This window comes from Ailuropoda melanoleuca, chromosome 16 (genome assembly GCF_002007445.2).
Source record: "Ailuropoda melanoleuca isolate Jingjing chromosome 16, ASM200744v2, whole genome shotgun sequence".
Classification (NCBI taxonomy): Eukaryota; Metazoa; Chordata; class Mammalia; order Carnivora; family Ursidae; genus Ailuropoda; species Ailuropoda melanoleuca.
In genome coordinates this window covers 43,255,994-43,277,150 of record NC_048233.1, presented here as the reverse complement: position 1 = coordinate 43,277,150, position 21,157 = coordinate 43,255,994, and the positions used below count along the sequence as shown (strand labels likewise).

The window sequence follows — 21,157 nt, the reverse complement described above, 5'->3', positions numbered from 1 at the left end:
GCCAGCTGCAGAGCTATTTCCTCAGCTCTTCAGGTAGAGGACTGCCGATTCCAGTGACTGAGAATCTCACATTCCCAGACCTGGGCTGGTCATCATGGGCACCCACCTGTCCTTCAGGTGACACACTTAAAAACAAATCACTGAAATGTTTTAATTTAATTGACAAAAATAAAGATCCTGTCTGAGTTCAGAGGGTGGACAAGGGGGCCAGGTGGAAAGCCAGAGTGTGTCTAGCCCCCTAAGAGGGTTTGAACCCCCTCAGGGAAGCTCCATTATTTGATCTGAAATTCTGTGAACTCCAAGAACAGAAGATGAATCCTGTTCCAATGTCAGATCATATCCATACTTCGATTATTTAAAATTGGAGTGATCTGCAGATTGGGATTATCCACGACTGTCCCCTCAGTGGAGGCAGAGATACCAGACGGTACTACATAACATTTCATAACAACTTTACCATATTCATTCCATCCAACTCAAATAATATTAGACGTTCACATCCCTTCGGGGATAGTAGAGGGAGTGCATAGCAGAAAAAACTGAAGGGAGTGGGCAGGGAGAGTGTCACTCTGCAAAACCAGTCTAGAATTCAAACTCTGCCACAAGTAATCCAGAAGGCAGATAACCATTCTCCCACCAATAACCCCGTTAGCCCTGGAGTCACCGTCTCTCTGGGGTAGTTCAGAGGGGCTTGGGCATTACCCTGGGCTCTCACCAGTACCCCCATTTGCAAATTGACTAAGGGCATTCTCTTCACTGGACCCACATCCTATCATAGGCCAGATATTGTTCTCAGAATGGCCAGAATGGCCAAAATCATCCCTGTCTTTGGTCAAAAGGGTTTCTAGGCCATTCTCCCGTCATTACTAAGAAAAATGTATTCTGTGGTCTCCTTCAGAATCTACCAATTTTCTACTCCCAAGAGTCAATACATCTTAAATTTTGCTGATGCTGTTTTCAGGCCAATCAGTAACACTAAGGATAAGCAGTCTTTTATCTAAAGATTTCCAAAATGCAGTCATACAGTATAGCACCATCGTAGGTAAAAGCAAGGCTCTCAAGTCATAGGCATAATTTCTTGAGCAAAAAATTCCACCTCTCTAAGCTTCCATTTCTCATCTATAAAATGAAAATAATATCCCCTATTTCATGGAATTCTTATAGAATTACAGGAGGTGGAATTTTTTAAATATTTGTATATATTTATTCAATATTTGTATATATTGTACAATGATATGTGCAGGGTCTTAACATAAATGCTCAATAAATAGCTGCTGTCATTATTGTCATCATCACTAGTATGATGATTCTGGCCTACTCAAAATTAGGCAAATGGACAAATCAAAACATGGAAACACTCACCAAAAAAAACCAAGTTTATGTGGCCACCCAACTTCCAAACATGAGCTAATTATCAACAAAGTGAAGCCAGAAGGCTGAGGCTATATCTAAGGAACAATATGGACCCAAGAAGGCAACCTCCGCTGAAGCTGGGATAAAGCTGCAATTGAGGCCATAACCTTGGCCCTATCTTTCTAAGGATCCCCAATTACATTATAAGTCCACTGAATCAAGAAATTGAGAAGAAAGAATGGATAAAGAAATATGTTTTATAGGACCAAAGTTTCCCTCTGCCTTGACCCTTTAATCTAACCAAATTTATTTAAGTCTCTGTCACTTGCACCTCGGTCCCATCTATTCGGGAAGATGGGTCAGGAGGCCGCTGCCCCTTAGGCCACACAAGTCAGTGTCTATCAGGTTCTTCTTGATGTCTGACCACCATGCCTCTTGCTGTGCCCAAAGCCCACTCCCTCAAAGATGCAGTCCTTAAAACATATCTTCCCATCTCTTCATAGTTGGAATCACAGATGAAGAAGGTTGAGGGGAAAAGTGGAAAAGAGAGAGAAAGAAGGCAGGAAGAACTGACCAGGCAGTGGGTGGAGAGGAGTTAAAAGGATGGGAGGGAGGTTAGGAGAGGTTGCAGGGGGAGAATCAAAAGAGTGAAGAAGCAAGAGTAGAGTAAATGAAATGTATAGCATATTATCCCCAACTCCACTAGGGGGTTGTACAAAGAAAGAGGTCTGGTGAGGAGGGAAAAGAGGAGGAAGGGAGAGGAATGCAGAGGGAAGCAGACAGCTGTTCTATAGGAAAACAACATGAGTTTAGGCCTAAGGGAGAAATCCCTAATATACACGCTGCTTTGGTTTTGCAGGGTCTTTTCTGGAAGGGACTTGGGACTTAAAGCCGTTCCCCCCGAAAGTGATGGATGGCCGGAGCATCTGCTGAAGGGAAATTTGACAAGGTAAACTCACGTGATGTGGAATAGAGGACCAGGGAAGTTATTAGCAATCTAGTTTCCATTTCAATCACTTGGATTATGGTTGAAACACCCAGTGCTCATTGCAATACAACGAAGCATGCAACATTACATCAAAAACGAATGAAGTACTGTATGGTAACTAACATAGCATAATAAAAGAATATAGAAAATAAAATATAAATATAAATAAAGTACGAAAGTAAGGTCATTAATAGAGACTGTGATTATGACTGAAACCTCTCCTTCTCTCCCATCCCCTAATGCAGTGATCCAGAGAGGATAACTGGACCCTCTTCCTTCCTCTATCTGCCATCCTCTCATCCTCTATCTTTTGAACAAAGCTCCTTGGGAAAATCTGCCCGTACTCACCCGCGTTAACGTCAGCTCGGGCACCAGAATCTGCCCTGGCCTGCCCTGAGCTACATGCTCCATCCTGTCTGCCTCAAAAGGGAGCCAATAATGCTGCTGCCCACTGAGGGAGAGACTCCAGAAAGGACCTTCAGCTACGAACTAGAATATTAGGACAGCTTACAGATTATGAACTCTGCCCTGGATATAAATCTGTACTCCCCGGGTTCAGGAGTCGGCCTCACAATTCCCCTCCCTCCGTATCTGTTCAGGCCTCGCTTTTCCTTTTCCTCTTCCAAGCAGTGTTCATTCTAGCCTTTCTTACTTTCCTGCACCCATAGCATGAAGTCACTTGCCAGATCTAAAACCCACTTGAGCTCATCTCAGGTGCCAGCCCTAGTGCAGATGCTGGAAGATGTACCTCCTGCTTTAGGCACAGCAAGTGGCCCAGCTCGGACCAGAACTTGCTTGTTCGACTTCAAGGGCTCTGTAGGTACCACGATTCCAAAGTGCCTGCCCATCTCCGATCATGAGAAGTATGTCTTGCGTATGCCCTGAGCAATTCAAACAGGGTATAGTTCTTCCTTCTCCAACAAGTATTTCTTCAAAACAAAGCAATGTGAGTCCTCTAGGCACAATCCTGGACTATGGAGCAGAGAGGAAGGGTTCCTCCGGAAGCAGAAATACAGCGTTTACTTGCGTGCAGGACACCACTTGCACAGACGCTGGTCCCAAAGGGGTGGGCCAAGGATGAAGAGAGGTGAGGGCTACAACTGCAATCAGAGGAACTTATGGTCACCTAAGTAAGACCTCTCAACAGTCTGAGGTGTCCCTCTGCATGACCAAGGAGGTCAGGGCCTTTGTGAGAAGGGGAACCATTACTCTTGAACTAGTAACCAAATGTGTTATTCTAACAGGAACGGGGCTCAGGAAAGGATTCGTGGGTATAAGAGCTCCAGTACCAGTACCAGTCTCAGATTCTCCTTACCCACTCCCAAGCCTTTCTTAATGTGACCACTCCTCTACAAGAAGCAAAAACTCATGTTACCAACTTGTGTCAGGAGGAGGGGAGCAGGAAAGTAGAAAAAGGAAGACCCCCGTAATGAAAGAACTAATTGAGGCTGCCGGGAGATTGGCAGACTGCATACTCCTCACAGCCTTGGCTGTCCTCAACCTTGAAGCATGGATCCAGGAATGACCAGAACGGGTCTCAAAAGTCATTCAGGGGATATCTCCTGCCCCCCAAAAAAGCCAAAAGCCCTGACCAGCTTCCCCAAGAAGTACAGAGCCCAGAACCCACTGAGACTGAGGTGGGAGGTAAAAGGGAGTCTCTGTGACAGCAATTTGCCTCTCTCTTTGCGTACTTCTGTCTCCATCTCTTCCCCAGCTTCTCACATCCTGGGGCATTATTTCAGAGGCCTCTACCTTGATCTGTCTCCAAGTCTCTAACAAGATCAAAGCTATTAACACCTGTTTTGCTTGCCGACTCCAAGGCTAGAGGAGAGGGGGCAGGGTCCATCCTGAGGCAAGGGGAGGGCCTTGACTTCCCCTCTTCCCAAGGCAGTTGGGAGGTTGGGAAGTTGGACCAAAGAAGGAACCAAACCTAAGGTTGGGTTGACAAAAACGCCCCCTGGTGGGAAGGCTGCTATTCTCATCCTGTTATTGATTTTATTATTATTGCTCTTCAGGTTAAAAATTGAATTAACTCATAATAAAAATAGGGTAAATGTATTACAGTGACCATAAAGGCCTTTCCTAACCTCCCTAGCTAAAGAAAATTACCTGTTATTCTTTATCACAATATCCTGTTCATTTCCTTCAGGTGTTTATCAATTATTTGAACACTTGTTTTCTTGCTTATTATCTATTTCCCACTAGGAAAAGCTCTAGATTTGAAGAAGGAAAGAACAAATTATAAATAAATAAACTATATGGGAATAAATCCACTGGTGGGATAAAAATTTCCTAATAATATGATCTATACCTGAAAGTATCATGTCCAGACCTTTATCAACAATATTATTAATCAATACTCGTAATGTCCCTACTTCTCTATCTCTACCCACGGTCTCTTCCCCTACAACTGTATACCGGGCATGAAAGTTATTTAACAACTCTTTAGCTCTATGTTAAGCCCTGTGGAGATTATATAAAAATATACAGGGCACAGTCTCCCCACTCCAGGAGCATAGAGTTGAATGAGGGAGAAAAGGAAAACACAGGGTAGCCACAACTGAAAATAATGTGCAGAAAGACAGCTGTGGTAAGACTGATACAAAGGAGTAGAGAAGGTCCAAGGAAATAAATTGCTTCTGCTACGGATTATCCAGGAAGGCTTGGGCAGGAGGTAACATTTAAACTGGACCGTGATGACTGCGTAGGATTTCAGTAGTCAGAGATTGGGAGGATGGAATTCCAAGGAAAAGATAAGCTACTGGGAAGGATTCTTGACTTCGGGCATTATTTGATACTGAATTTTGTTCATCATTAGAGAGTGAAATGCAAGGACCAGTGAAATTCAAGATAAAACTGCAGAAGCTGGAGGCTTTGACTAGGGAAGACAGGAGCCAGCACCTGGGCCCTGGCTCAGGTTCCATTTATCCCCTCTTCTCTTTCATCTGCCTTATTTAAGGGGTACACAGTTCAAGTGGGACAAGGTACCATGATGCCTCCATCTATATGTCTCCCATCTCCTCTCTCGCCCCACTGAGTTCTTTATTAACAAAATGATTTCTTAATCTCATTACTGAGAAGAGCACAAAGCACAGAAAAGCATTTGCTACACAAATTAAGTGAGGTAATTTGCATACCTGGAGAAAGGGAGAAAGCCCTCCTCCTTCTATCTCCATAGTCAATTTTTCTCGATCTTCTGACACTATATGTCAATAAATATCTATATTTCCTTCTTCTCTGGACAAGAGCTGCTGTTAAATGTCAAATGTAAAGTGAAGTTTGTCATAAAAATCCCTCATAAAAAAATCTCCCAACTACCAGCTTGGCAAGTGGAGGAGGGGAGTTCCTGGGCTGTTTGCCTTCAGACCAAGTGCAGGTCGTCCCACCTCCTGCTTCCAGGAGCTCTGCTGCAGGTTTTCTACAGAAGTAAACAGACACATTCAACTCCTCTTACCATCCCTGCTTCTGTCAAAGCTCATTGCTTTCTATGAAATTAGTTTCACAAATGACTAGTTTCTCACAATCTCAACTCTAGATTCCTTAATTAGGAGGATTTTTAATTCTCCTCTTTCTGAGATGGCTCAGATATAGAGGCCCCTTTGAAAGCAAAGAAGTAAATAAAATGACTCCTCTTAGTACCTTCCATCAGGGGGTTCTAGGAGAGGGGAGGTGGTTCAGTGGGTGGTGTACATACAAGGGCGGCTGTGTATTAGGCTAGAAAGCAAAAGACAGGAGGGGATTGCCTTGCAGCTGCTGTTTCTCTTTCTCTGCAAACCTCCTCTGATTATAGCAGATTTATAGGGGCCCCAAAGCAGCCCAGCATCTTAGCCATAAACTTCGCAGAAAGAAAACTCATTGAGGTTCCCTTGAGAGGTGATGAAAAATAAATATCAGGGTTTGGTACAAACACATCAACCAGGGCCAGGGGTGGAAGGCAGCCAGTTCCTTATAGCTGGTTTAACTCCTTCAAGATTTGTGTGTATACACACACACACACACACACACACACACACACACACACACACGCATGCATGCCATACCCAAATATGTTGATGTTTGTAGACCTACCGAGATAAAGGTACCCCACACCTCGGTGCATATTTCCACTCGAATTCAAACACTTCTGTCCATATAGTATGCACACACGTATGACTTTCAATGAGTTGCTTTATGAATATAATATACCCAGCCTCTCCCCCTTCCCAAGCTCCTGACTACAGGGTGCGGCACAGTGAAGGTGAATGAGAGAATGTCTGAGTGTAAGCTTGCATGTGTCACTAAGTGTGTCTCTGACTACATTCCATAAAACAAACAGAAATTGTTTTTTCATTATTCACTATTTGGAATTATCCACTGTCTTTCAGTTACCTCTATGCCATCAAGTTTCAGTGGTCATCTCTCCCTTACTGAGCCACTACTCCATGCAGACTATAACTCAGGGGCGAGCAGCGCAGGCTTTGCTCAAACTTGGTACAAATCTTAGTTTCACTACTCACTTTGCGCAAATTACTTCACCTCTCTGAGCCTTAGACTCAACTTTTGTAAAATGAGGATAACAATACTCACTTCATAGAATTTCTGCATTAAATAGGTGATGACGAAAAGTGTTTAGAACAAAGTGTAAGGCATAGGACTCAACAAATGGAACTATTGTTATGATCATTTAGGGGACATTGGAGACAGAAAGAAGTAATACATAAAAGAGATGTTCTTTTCTCTTAGGAGTTTTTACAATCTCATCAATGAGACAAGATAAATACATGGAGTGGAAGGACATGGTAACCTAAAACTCTTATTTGAGCCCTAAAATGCAACTTATTCTCCTATATCCAAGGCCTGTCTTAAAATTTTTAGCAGATTTCACTGCTGTAATAAGATTGTTTTTTCTTTCTGTCACTCATCATCCCCATGCCTCACCGCCTGACATACACCACCCATACACCCCAGCCTCTTATTTAAGGAGTTGACTGGAGAATTCTTGGGATAAAAAAGATTTTGAGAGTTCATTTTGTGCATTTCCCTGATTCTGGGCAGGAGACCATCTGAGGCATGCCAAACCCAAGTAAGACAGCCAGGCGCATGGCCAGAGAGCCTGCACCCTCCCATCTTCCCCGGTCACCCTCTAATCTCAGAAAATTCTTCCTTATGTTCAATCTCAATCTGTTCTCCTTCAATACTGGCCTCTCTTCATCATTCATTCTGATTGGGGGTGAGGTACACAAACCCTCAAAAGCTTAAGAAAATTATCAAATGTTCACATGGTAAAATTGTTGAATTGCCCATTTCCCCAGGTCTCTGGAATTACAGGTCTCATGTATTTTGTTAATAACCCATTAAAAGTCATCAAAAGATCCCTTAAAAAGCATTAATTTGGTCCCTACCAGGGTATAACCCCTTATCTAGTCATCTGGTCTCTCCTTAAAGCTTTTGAAAGATGAAAATATCTTTGAGAGATGAAAATACAAAAATATCCTAATTTCCACAACAATTAAGACTCCTATTCCGGGGGTACCTGGGTGGCTCAGTCATTAAGAGGCTGCCTTTGGCCCAGGGTGTGATCCCAGGGTCCTGGGATCGAGCCCTGTGTCAGGCTCCCTGCCCTGCTGGGAGCCTGCTTCTTCCTCTCCCACTCCCCCTGCTTGTGTTCCCTCTCTCACTGGCTGTGTCTCTGTCAAATAAATAAATAAAATATTTTTTAAAAAAACATTTTTAAAGACTCCTATTTCAATCCCTCCAACCCCCATAGCCTCCTCAATTAGTATCACCAAATTATCACTCATTTGATTAAGGGACAGTACAACCCTGAGGTGGGGCATGACTAATATGACCTCCCCAGTCCCTCTCAGTCCATCATCTGAAGTAGGGAAACAAAATTGGCAGCAGTCCCAACCCACGCAATGCTTGCCCCAGGGCAGCCCCTGAGGACAAGGCAGATTCCAGCGTGGGCATGGCAGGCATTTTCCCAAAGTGGGCAGAATGCCAAACCCTGGCATAGTGACTGGTGTGGGAGGCCTGGAGACAGGAGGGGAGCCAGGGCCCACACTTCTCCCTCTTCCCCAAATTCAATTTCCCCAGTGTAGGCCCCTCCCTGAAACAGCAAACAAATCACCTGGGAGCTCATTGAAAATGCAGATTCTGATTCAGTGGGTCTGGGTTGGGCCCTAAGATTCTGCATTTTTAACAAGCTCTTGGGTAACACTCATGCTGGTGGCCCACGCACCATACTTTGAAAAGCCAGGCTCTAGATGACTGTAGCAGTTTCTACAACTGTCTCCCAGGAAGAGTCTGTCTATCCGCATCCTTCTGTCTGTCTATCCTCCAGATGGCAATGAGAATCATATCTCATCCCTTCCTGATGAGATATGATTCCAGAAATCTCGCTCTATGGCACAATACACAGTACAAACCTGGCTCATAAAGTCCCTTCAAATGTGAAAAAAACACATCCCTCACAACAGCCTCATTCTTTCAGACTCTTTAAGGTCCATGGAGCCTAGAATTACTGTCTCTCTTCTTTTCCAACTCACCTATCCCTCTTTTATTTCCCAAATTGCTCCATAGGCATCCTCCTCCAGGAAGTGTCTCTTGACCAATACCTCTCTCTCAGTTTCTACTCAGACCTTCCCTTCCAAAGGAATGATGCCTCCATCCCTATCTAGTTCCTAAATCCTCCTATTTCAGTCTGTTTATTTCCACATTTGGGGTGTAAATTCTCTCTCTCTCCCAAGAATCTTAGATGCTTTCACAAGGTTTTTGTACCAATTTCTCAAAACAGCATCTAAAGGAGTTGGTAAGCATACGGGTAATCCTGTCTCTAGCAGGATTCCCTGGAGTCACCTCCTCCCAATTACGAATATGAGAAATTCTGCAAATAAGAAAGTAGCTTCCTATCCCTCCCGCCCAGGGCAAGCCCCATACATCAGTACAATAGAAAGACACTGGCCCTTCTATGCCAAAGCATAGAACTCTGCTTCAAGAAAGATACCTGTTGCGCCCACGCTGGAGCCAGTCTAGACTTCAGGGATTCTGTGGAGTCAGGTAGAATGGGTTGGGCCTTCTATCAATTTTGCAACTTCCTGCCCCTCCCCCAAATCCCATGGGAATAGATGGAGAGGGACCAGAGGAGGTCGTTTCAGGCATTCTCCTGCCCCAGGGCTGTATTTTCCCTGCTGCTCTTTGAATGAAAAACACTGTTCTTATTGCTGGGTCTAGAGGAAGGAGAGAACCTCCCCCTTGCCGTGAGCAAGATTCCACTGTGATGGAACAGACAGGACAGTCACCAGAATTCAGGCATACCCAAACAAAGGCAAAATTAGAAATGCCTGGGTACAGTTCTAGATGCTGGGTACAGATCTAGATACAGTTCTAGGTATAGTTTCTGGATGGACATTAATGCCGTTTGTCAAGGAGACTTTCCTAGAAGATAGTTCGAGAGGAGTAGCACAGTACTAGCCTGAAAGGAAGGAGAACCAAAGACATGTGTAAGGCTCAATTCAATTTAACATGAATTTATTAAATGCTCATTTTGTGCCTGGCCCCCAGTGAATGCTCTGGGGGAGTGAACAAGATACACTCCTTACTATGATCCACAATCTAGGGAACAAAATAAATAAAGATAACTGTAGTATTATATTTTTTTATTTCAGCTTTAGTGAGGAACTATAATTGACATATAAATTATAAGATATTTAAAGTGTACGTAGTGGTGACTTGATATATACACACACTGTGAAATGATTCACTATGATTTCCCGACTGGGAAAGGATTGACAACAGTATTTTCACCTGAATGTTTCATTAAATGAAGGTAAGTGTTCAAAGGGCACCTTTGTTTCCCTCCCTTCATCTTTACATGTGGAAGGGCTTTAGCTGGAGCTTTGGTTTTCAAAGTGTGGTCCCTGGACAGCATCAGCATCACCCAGGAACTTGTTAGAATTCCCGGGCCCCACCCAGACCAGCCGAATTCCACATGCTGGAGCGGGGACCAGAAAGCTGTTTTCACATGTCCTCCAGGTGAGGTGACACCCCTGAAGTTTGAGCACCACTGAGTAGAGTACAGTTCCTGGCTTCTCTCCACCCCACCCATCTCACTGTGACTTTGATTAGTGAGTTGAAGAGACAGCACTGAGCATGCCCAGCTCAGCCTCTTCCAGTTTTTTGTTGGTTTCCTATTTTTATCCAGAACCAACCTGCCCACAGGACACAGGCATTCACCCTGCTCATACATGAGAAAACCTAATAAAAGCAGGCTCTCCCCTGTGGTAAGAGGCAGGGGCTGCTCAGCACTACTTGTGAGGAGTAAGTCTTTCTAATTGAGCGATGCGGTCTTCACAAGCCGATTAGGCTGCAGCTCTAAAGCGGACAGTTTAACCATCTGTCTGTATATCTAGATTATCAGTTGGTTCCAAACAGAGGAGGGGAAAATGGGGTGTTATTTATTGTCCCTCTGCAGCTCCAACAATGGGTTATAGTAAAAAGTGGACAGGATGCAGGTTCCGATTTCGTGCAGTAGAGAGACCTATTTGGGAGAATAACAGGACGACAAACAAACAGGAAACTCTTAATTTTTTTAACTAAACAGAACTTGAGAAATGACCAGTTCTGACCTCTCACATTACAGATAAATAAGGAGAGCACTGAAGGAACTGAACGGCTTGCTCAAGGTCACATTGCTAGTTGGTGGTGGAAACAAAACTAAAATCCAGGACACCTGGCTCTAAGCTCTGCACTTTCTGAGCAGGTGGACCGAAGCTGACAATAGTAGAGGAACTTGAAAGTCCGGGAACACAGATATCACCAAGTAAAGAACCAACCCCAGGGGTTTTCAGCATGGGTGGTGGGTTCAAAGCCAACGTGCTCTGTGCCCAGAGGGAAGCTCTGGCTCCCATTCACCTGTGCGCGCTCTGTTGCCCCTCACACAGCCAAGCCTCAGTGTGCTCTGAACACCGCCTCGTCCTCCTGTCCTTTTCCTAGGGTTGTTCTCTCTGCCTACACCCTCTCCCTGCCGCCCACTTCTGGCAAAATCCTATCGGTCCTTGAAGAGAGCCAACTCAAATGTTGTTCCTCTGCAAAGTCTTCTCTGATTTCACCACTCAGCCCTCACCACTGTGCCGCCACAAATGATCATCCTCGACTCTGAATTCCCAAGACACTTTATTTGTATATTTCTTATGACAACACTTTCTACCTTGTGTGGCAGCTATGCTCTACCCACTGTGGTGGAAGATAAGCTTATGGGGTCACCTGACACTCAGTTGGTACAGCACGACTTTTGATCTTGTGAGTCAAGCCCACGTTGGATGTAAAGATTACTTAAAAATAAAATCTTAAAAAAAAAACAAATAGAATAGGGGGCTCCTGGGTGGCTCAGTCGTTAAGCGTCTGCCTTCAGCTCAGGGCGTGATCCCGGCGTTCTGGGATCGAGCCCTACATTAGGCTCCTCCGCTGGGAGCCTGTTTCTTCCTCTCCCGCTCCCCCTGCTTGTGTTCCCTCTCTCGCTGGCTGTCTCTCTCTGTCAAATAAATAAATAAAATCTTAAAAAAAAAAAGAAAAAGAATAGAAGCTTCTAACAAAAAAACAAAATATAAGTTCCTTAAGAGCAGGGACCATTTTTCAGCTTTTTTTTTTTGTCCGTTTCTAGGTTATTTTTTTAGTGAAGTATAATTAACATACAGTGTTATATTTGTTTCAGACGTACAGTGTAATGATTCGACAATTCTATACAGTACTCAGTGCTCATCAAGATAAGTGCACTCTTAATCCCCTTTATCTATTTCACCCTTCCCCCTCCCACCTCATCTTTGGAAACCGTCAGTTTGTTCCTTGTATTTAAGACTCTAGGGCATTTTTTGTTTGTTCGTTTGTCTCCTTTTTTGATTTATTCATTTGTTCTATTTCTTAAATTCCACATATGAGTAGAAATCATATGGTATTTGTCTTTCTCTGACTGACTTATGTCACTTAGCGTTATATCCTCTAAGTCCATCATGTTGTTACAAGTGGCAAGATTTCATTCTTTTTTGTGGCCGAATAATGTTTCATTGTGTATATACACCACATCTTCCTTCTCCGTTCATCTATTGATGGACACCTGGTTTGCTTCCATATCCTGGCTATTGTCAATACTGCTGCAATAACATAGGGGTGCGTATATCTTTTCAAGTTAGTGAAAGTGAAAAGCTTTTGCATAGCAAAGGAAACCATCGACAGAACAAAAAGGCAACCTTCTGAATAGAAGATATTTGCAAAGGATATATCTAAGGAGTTAAAATCCAAAATACATAAGGAATTTACACAACTCAACACCAAAAAACAAACAATCCAATTTAAAAATGGGCAGAGGAGGACCCGAAAGACATTTTTCCAAAGAAGACATACAGATGGCAAACAGACACATGAAAAGATGCTCAGCATCGTTCAGCATCAGGGAAATGCAATTTAAAACTACAACGAGATACCGCTTTACACCTGTCAGAATGGCTAAAATTTAAAAAAAGACAAGAAATAACAAGTATTGGGGAGGATGAGGAGAAAAAGGAACCATCATGCAAAGTTGGTGGCTGTTGGCGTGGCCACTGTGGAGCCAGTATGGAGGTTCCTCAAAAATTAAAAATAGAATTACCATATGATCCAGTAATTCCACTGGTGGGTATTACCCAAAGAAAACAAAAACACTTTTTTCTGTTTTCTTTTAATAATAATTTTTAAAGCCAGTAAGGAGACACAATTGAAAAGTAGAAAAGTTAAAAAAAAAAAAAGATGAGAAAGAGCAAAGACACATCCCTAACTCCACAATAAACACAGAGCTCTGTTACTGTTTCCCCATCAACATTCCATGGGAGGCCTAGCTTTCTGTGTGCTCAAGCTACTCTCCCCCACAGCGCAGGGAGACCAGACGGCATTCAGGTGTGACGATGTCAGATCGAACATGTATTGGCACTGCTGAGTTCAAGGTCCTCAGTTTGCGCCCTAAAGTGGGCTTAATCCTCCACGCATGCTGCATCCCACAGCCAGAGTGGAGAGCCAACCCAGTCAGCATCCAGACACCGAATCGGGCCCAGGAGCCAGCTGCCATCTGCGTCATAAGGTAAACATTCACAGAGATGCTCAGGAGTGGGAGGAGAGGCAGAGCAGGGAACTTAAAGGGAAGGGGAGTGGAGCTCTGCGGCTGTCTCCAGATGACCCCAGTGACCCCAGCAATGAGCACCAGCACCAGCACAACCACTGTGACCCGCACTAGATCTCCAGAAAGCCAAAGCGGCCACGGAGCCAGCGCCGGGCAGAGGAGAGATGGCAGCAGAGCAAGCAGCGGGGAGCAAATATAGACAACCCGGCCGGAGAGTGCCGGCGGGGGGGGGCGTGCACGCAGGGCTGCCTGGACAAGAGTCCCCACAGGGTCAGCTTCTCCACCGCAGTTCCCTTCTCCCGCTGCACCCCTGCTACATTTTCTTCATCCTTCATTTCGACAACGAGAACACCAGTAGCCACCAGGGAGTAAGTAAGCAGGGTCCCCATCGACATGAGGTCCACAAGTTCAGTGAGGCCAAAGAGGAATGTCACGAAAGCCGTGATCATGCCCGAGGCCACAGCGGCCACAGTGCGGATCCCTGTTCTGATGTGCCGTCCTGGCAAGGAAACCGAACCAGGAGTCCATCATCCGCCATCACAGAGATCTTTCAGCGAATGAGGAACACAGAGTCTGAGATGCCACTAGAGGGGCACCCGGGGGGCTCGGAGGGTTGAGCGTCCACCTTCGGCTCAGGTCACAATCTCAGGGTCCTGGGATCGAGTCCCACATCAGGCTCCCTGCTCAGCGGGCAGTCTGCTTCTCGCTCTCCCTCTGCCTTTCCCCCTGCTTCTCCCCACTGCTCCTGTGCTCTGTCTCTCTGTATCTCTCTCTGTATGTCTGTCTCAAATGAATAAATAAAAAATTATTTAAAAAAGAAAAAGATGCCACTAGAAAGAACACAGAGTGCTCCAACAGCCACAACATAGCCGGCAGAGGCCCAGCCAATATGGAGAAATGCCTCAAGCAAGGAGCTCCCAGGTCGAAGCTGGTAATAAGGCACCATGAGCATAAGGGCCGCAGAGACACCAAAATACACCAAAAAGCAGATGAACACTGAAATCGCAATGCCCACGGGGATGGAACGCTTTAGATTCTGGGCTGCTTCTGCAGCGGTAATAATGCTGTCAAAACCAGTAAATGCTTAGAAACAGGTAGCTGTTTCTAAACACGGAGAATCGCCTCGAAGCCAAAGGGCACAAATCCTCCAGAGCCCAGAGGGCCCAAGCTGCACAACTTGGCACTGAGGCTAGATGTGTCATCCTATAGTCCCCTTCTGTGGGCTTCCAGCTGTGCAGCTTCCCCTTAATGAAGCCAGAAATAACGACAAAACCAAGAACCAAAACGTTCACCACCATGAACACCGTAGTAACCGAGACACACTCACTAGCCCTCAGAGCCAGCAACCTGGTGAGTACCACCACCAGGCCCACAGCAAAGAAGTCTGGATATTCTGCAAGGACACAGGGAACATACAGTGAAATGCTCTCACTCAATGTCCAAGAGATCTGGTTCCCAATCAGGTTGTCAAAAGCTAGGCTCCAGGCCCAGGCCATACTGGCCGTACCAGTAACAGAGGACAAGATAATGTTCCAGCCAGTGGTGAAAGCCCAGAGCTCACCCACAAGGAGAGATACACAGAAGCAGATTGGGGAAGCCGAGTACTAAACCCTGCACAGAGCAGCCAACACAGAAGACAGGGCGGCCACCAAAAACCAGATCACAATGGATGGTCCTGCTTTATCACTGGCCACCTCGCCAGCCAGGACATACACACCTGCACCCACTGTGCTGCAAACACCCAGGGCCACTATAACCGGAGTGCTCAGGCTTCTGGCAGGGGAAATCTTAGCCACGTACTGCTCCAGTGTATGTCTACGTACCAGCTCTTTACCAAATCTGCAAAGTGCCTGGCACAGCATTCTAGCTGAAATCAGAGAGGATTCTAGCATCAGAGCGCTGTAGCAAGCCCAGGGGGCACAGAGTCTCCGATTGGGTTCAGTGAGGCTGAGTTAAGCCGGGTTGGGGCTGGGTTGGGTTGAGGCTGCAGAGTTCATGCTCAGGCTTCAAAGCTGCTCCTTCGTATTTCATTTTATGTGTGCTCTCCCTCCATGATGCCTAAGACACGGTAAACAATAAATATTTACTGAACCCATATTCAACCAACCAACCATAGGTCAGGAGTCACATGTCACCTGTTGCAGCCCAAATATCACAGAAACAGACACCAAAGGACATTACAGAAAAAAATCAGCTCTCCTTTCCCCCCAGAAAAAGTGCCAAATACCTCCCAACAGTCTGCTTTTTTACGCACCACATGACATAATCCCATTTGGGTTCGTCTAACTCATGTAGCTTCATGTACTAATTAAGCTGTAAGACACAACAGGGCATGAATTTATTGTGCAATAATTCACACGCGGGATGTTTGCGCAGTGCTTGGGCGTGAGTTATGACACATTAATTCACGGCCTAGAGGGCCTCGTTGCAATTACAGACCCATTTTTTAAATATCATCAGAGTTTAAAATACAAATATTGGTCCCCCAGTCTTAAAACCCTTAGCCCCCAAATCAGCTAGCCAAGGTCAGACGGCAATTTGCCCCCCTTCCTCCTCCTTCTGCATCAACCATTTAGCTGTACTGAGAGCCAAGGAAGTACAGTCGAACCTTTCACCTGACCCACCTAGGCCCACAGGGGTGCTGTGTGAAGAGAGGAAGAGGGAGAAAGGGTCAGGGCCTTCGTAACTACGTGCCAGAAGGGGAGGAATAGGCTGTCGGGTAAGGAAGCACCCGAGAAATGGGTGCAGCAGCCAACACCAGGCCCATGACTAAGAAGGGAGAAGAGCCAGAAAGGCCATTTTATGAATCCTGACATTCAATAAACTTCACCCGAAGCAACCAGGCAAAATTCACTACAATTTTTATGTCCACAGTTATGAGAGTGTGATGGGAAGGGAGAAAAGAAATAAGTCACCTAGCTCAGTCGTTCACAACCAAAACAGTTCCTTCTGTCTCCTCCCTCTCTGGGTTCCGGGAGAAAGGTGAGCTCACTTCTGCAGACGACTCTCCTCGCTGGCCACACCATGCTCCATAAACGCCCTGCACCATCTGTGATGTCAGCCACCAGCCACCTGGAGGAGCTGCCCTGCTCTGTGAGCTTGTATTAAAACACTCACTTATAACTCCCCATTAATTTTTCACGAGAAGTTATTTTTAACTCGCTCAAACCATTGTCTGAATATGCCAAATATATTTTCTTAATGAACGAACCCGGCGTGTGGTTCCTCCTTCCCCTACTCCCCTGCTGCTATTCAAATGGTCCCCTCCTCATGGGGAGCAAGGCTTTGGATGAGCAATTCACAGCAATGCCCCGGAAATGAGTAGTGGAGAACAGAGAGAACAATGTCATGCAATCCCCACTCTCCTCCCTACTCAAGCTTTGGTTTGGAGAGAATTTTAGGAAATGTTGTCAGGGGTTTTTCAAGACAAAAAAATCAAGTCAAAATTGAAAAGTCTTCTCTACAGATTATCAAAAGAAACCCTTGGGTTATTGGGACCCCATTTACAAATCCACCTAGACTCCTTATTTGCCACCTACCAGTTCCAGTGTTCTGATTTACTAATGAGCACACGAGATGGATAAGGAGGGTCAATTCTTAACTCATGGAACCTTTCTACACTATAAATGTGATTGAGGTGTTCCCCACTTACCTCAGACTTCAAACCCTTCAGTGGTTCCCCACGGCCCTTCCTTTATAATCCTTCCTCCCTTCATAATCTGACCCGTGCTTATTCCTCTAGCCTCATCCCCTACCCAGTTCCTGCTCCAGCTACAAAATTCTACATTCACTCTGGTCCCTTGCCTCTAATGCCCCTCAGCCCCCTTCGCTTAGCTAAGCCCTCCTTATCTTTCAATCCCCCTGCTCAGAAGTTGCTTCCCCAGGAAGGTTCCCTGATCCTTATGCTGCCCTTCCTATGTGCTCTCATAGCAGCTGGGCTTCCTGCATGTGCCACTTGATCCTAATGTATCAAAATTCCAGGGGCACCTGGGTGGCTCAGTCAGTTAAGTGTCTGACTCTTGATTTCGGCTCAGCCTTGATCTCAGTGGGGATCTGCTTGAGATCCTCTCCCTCTGCCTCTACCCCCACCCTGCTTGCTCTCTCTCCCTCAAATAAATAAATAAAACCTGAAAAAAAAAAAAAATTCCAGTTCAGCTGCCCGTCTCCTCCTCCTGTGAGTTAGGTGCTCAATAGATATTTGTTGAACAAATGTACAAACTGGGAAGAGAAACCTGAAAGAGCACGTAATCCAGAATTCCTATCTACTTGACTTTGAGATACATACCTTGTAACTAAGCAACCTTTATAGACCTGACTCAGGTAAATATATAAATGGTATTACCTTCCTTGTAGAAGGCAATCAAAATGAAAAGTGTGGAGGGAAAACCAACTGTGATAAAACCTTGACCGCAGATCATTCATGGCAGGTATAAGCCACACATAGGTGATAAAGAATTGCTTGCCTTTGAGGACACTTGTTTCAAAAATATCAGGCTACCTTGGGTTATAGGCAGCCAACCACCCACGCCCAGTTAGAGAATCCCTACTTTTTCGAAGGCATCATGTCCAGAACCTATAATCTAAGCAGGATGCCCTAAGGCAGAGGTGCTCACCTCAGGGGACAGAAGGAGGCCTAATGAAGACACCTGGGGAATATTTTCAAACTTCAGATCCTCTCCCTCTGGAGATTCCTGTCCACCTAGCCCCTCGCTTCCCATGACTGCTCTAAGCCACCCCAACTGAGAAGAAATCATCCTACATTTCAAAGAGAAGAGGTTCTAAAGCTTCCTTCTCTGGAAGGCAGCCCAGTTGAGTAGTTGGGAGTAAAGGCTGTGCAGGTAGGCTGTTCAGATTTAAATCATAATTCAACCTCTGGACAAATTAGTTCCCCTCTCAGTGCTTTAGTTTCCACGAATGGGAGTAAAAGTAAATACCTCATAGGGTTGTTGTGAGGAGTAAGTGAAATAATGCTTGGGAAGTACTCAGCTCAGCATCTAGCAAACCATATGCACGTAATATAATCTACCTGATATTTAATGTTAACATCTGATCCAAAGTCCCCAAACTTTGAAAAGCAATTAATCTTTGTAAATTATTGTCCAGCCTCAAAATCATGCACTAAAATTCAAACCTGTTAGCTAACCCTCATGAGAAAATGAAAACTGTTTTATTCCATATAATTCGCCTTGAAATTCTAAGGCCTCTAATTAGACACCCTCATATATGCTGGTGATAAACACTCTGGGGTCCTAGGCCGACTGAGTTAGACCAAGCACTGAAAAATGCAAGGCTTCGGGCACCTGGCTGGCTCAGTGGATACAGCCTCCAACTCTTGATCTAGGGGTTGTGAGTTCAAGCCCCACTTTGGGCAGGGAGCCTACTTAAAATTAAAAAAAAAAAATAGAAGTCAAAAAAGAAAACTACAAGGCTCCGATATAATAATAATAATACTATCTTTCTCGGGGCGCCTGGGTGGCACAGCGGTTAAGTGTCTGCCTTCGGGGGCGCCTGGGTGGCACAGCGGTTAAGCGTCTGCCTTCAGCTCAGGGCGTGATCCCAGCGTTCTGGGATCGAGCCTCGCATCAGGCCTCTGCTAGGAGCCTGCTTCTTCCTCTCCCACTCCCCCTGCTTGTGTTCCCTCTCTCGCTGGCTGTCTCTGTCAAATAAATAAATAAAATCTTTAAAAAAAANATAAATAAAATCTTTTTAAAAAAAAAAAAAAAAAAAAGTGTCTGCCTTCGGCTCAGGGCATGATCCCGGCGTTATGGGATCGAGCCCCACATCAGGCTCCTCTGCTATGAGCCTGCTTCTTCCTCTCCCACTCCCCCTGCTTGTGTTCCCTCTCTCGCTGGCTGTCTCTATCTCTGTGGAATAAATAAATAAAATCTTCAAAAATAATAATAATAATAATACGATCTTTCTCTACAGGTGCCTCGTCTTATTTCTAGAAGAGGCAGTGCTGGGTACAAAGTGGTAAGAGCACAGAACATTATGTCAAAATTTTTGGATTCGAGCCCTGACTCTTTCCCTTCATTATATAAACTTGGGTAATTTGCTCAATCTCTCTAAACCTCAGTTTCCTTGTCCTTAAGGAATCTTATTTTACTTCCTTTACTGAATCAATATGAGAATTCAATGAGAAGATACAAAGTAACCCTCCCCCCCCACAATCCCTCTCCTAGGTACCTACCCCAAGGAAACTCTCCTGAGTCCATAAGGAGACCCACCTTCATCACAAGACTGTGGTCGCAAGAGGCTGGAAGCTATGCCAGCATCTGTTACTAGAGGAATTTATAAATATAATGTGCTGTATGTGCACAATGGAGTAACTCACAGTAGTCGGAAATAATAAAGTAGATTTACAGATGGCAACATGGGTAGATCTCAGAAACAATGTTCCATAGGAAAAGCAAAAGCAGGGTGAGGGGTATGGCGCAATGCCACTTATTTTAAGAGCAGCCCCAAAATGCTGTACGTTTGTCAAGGATACACATATGTCTGCTGAAAATGTCATGCCATCCCTCTGCTTAAAACCTTCCACTGGTGTCCCTTTGTTATTCAGAGTAGAAGCCAAAGTCTGCATTTAGATGGCTTGCAAGTCCTACAGAATTTGCACTTGACCAAGGTACCTCTCAGCCTCCTGCTTCTCTGTCTTCCCATTCATTGTTCTCGAGCCACTGGCTTTCTAACCATTCTGGCCTCCTAACATACCTCAGGGCCTTTGTCCTTGCCGTCCCCTACAAATGGACCACTTCCACCCCAGATAGCCACATGATTGCTCCCTTAACTGCATTTGGTGAAACAGTACCTTTGCAGCAAGCCTTTCTTAATCACCCCATATAAAACTTCAGTCTGCTCCTGATTACCCACAACAGACCTTAACCCCCTGCCCTGCTTTTTTGTTTTTCCATAGCAGTTATCACTATTTAAGGTACTATTTGTTTTACCTATTTATTTGTTCATGATTTGTCTCACTCCAACAGAATGTAAGCTCCACTCTAACAGAATGTAAAAAAGCAGAACTTTTTTGTTATTTTGCTCCTGGTTGTACTCCCCATACCTACAACTGCGCCTGACACAGTTGCCACTCTGTATTTGTTGAATGGATGAATGTAACTAACTACACATATAGGGGCGCCTGGGTGGCACAGTCAGGTAAGTGTCTGACTCCTGGTTTCGGCTCAGATCATGATCTCAGGGTTCTGGGATCGAGCCCTGCGTCAGGCTCCATGCTCAGCACAGAGCCTGCTTGAGACTCTCTCTCCTTCTCCCTGTGCCCCTCCCCCCTGCTCTCTCTCTCTCTCAAATAAATAAAATCTTTCTAAAAATAAAAATATAAATAGATACACATATAAAGCATGGATTGGAGGAGCGCTTGTTAAATACACTAAGCAAGTGCCTCCAGTGAGGAGGGGAAATGAGAATAGAGATAAAAATGAAAGGAAAAAAGAAAATGCATTGTAAAGGGGCCTGATAAGAAGCGATGATGCCAACACACCACGGCTGAGAGAGGGAACCAACCCCACGCCGGGCCCTGAGGGTTCAACAAAGGAATTGCAGGAGATAATGTCGTGAGAGTACCTGGAACAGAGCCTGATAACTGGCAGACGCTCCATAGATTTAAACTGAAGGGGACCCAGAATCCTGAAATCGTCAGGATGTGGAGTGTGCAAAGAAGGAATACCTGCAAG

At 45.0% G+C, this 21,157-nt stretch overlaps 1 long non-coding RNA gene and 1 pseudogene across 3 annotated transcripts in view; both read right to left on the bottom strand.

Moving 5' to 3' along the window:
- Positions 1-21,157, bottom strand: part of LOC117796692 — a 123,567-nt gene that overhangs the window by 86,632 nt on the left and 15,778 nt on the right. For all 3 annotated transcript variants that reach the window (XR_004621321.1, XR_004621320.1, XR_004621319.1), the window contains exon 2: positions 21,048-21,150. This is a non-coding gene — a long non-coding RNA (uncharacterized LOC117796692). The remainder of the gene's footprint in view (positions 1-21,047; positions 21,151-21,157) is intronic.
- LOC100477157 lies at positions 12,807-17,500 on the bottom strand (annotated as a pseudogene).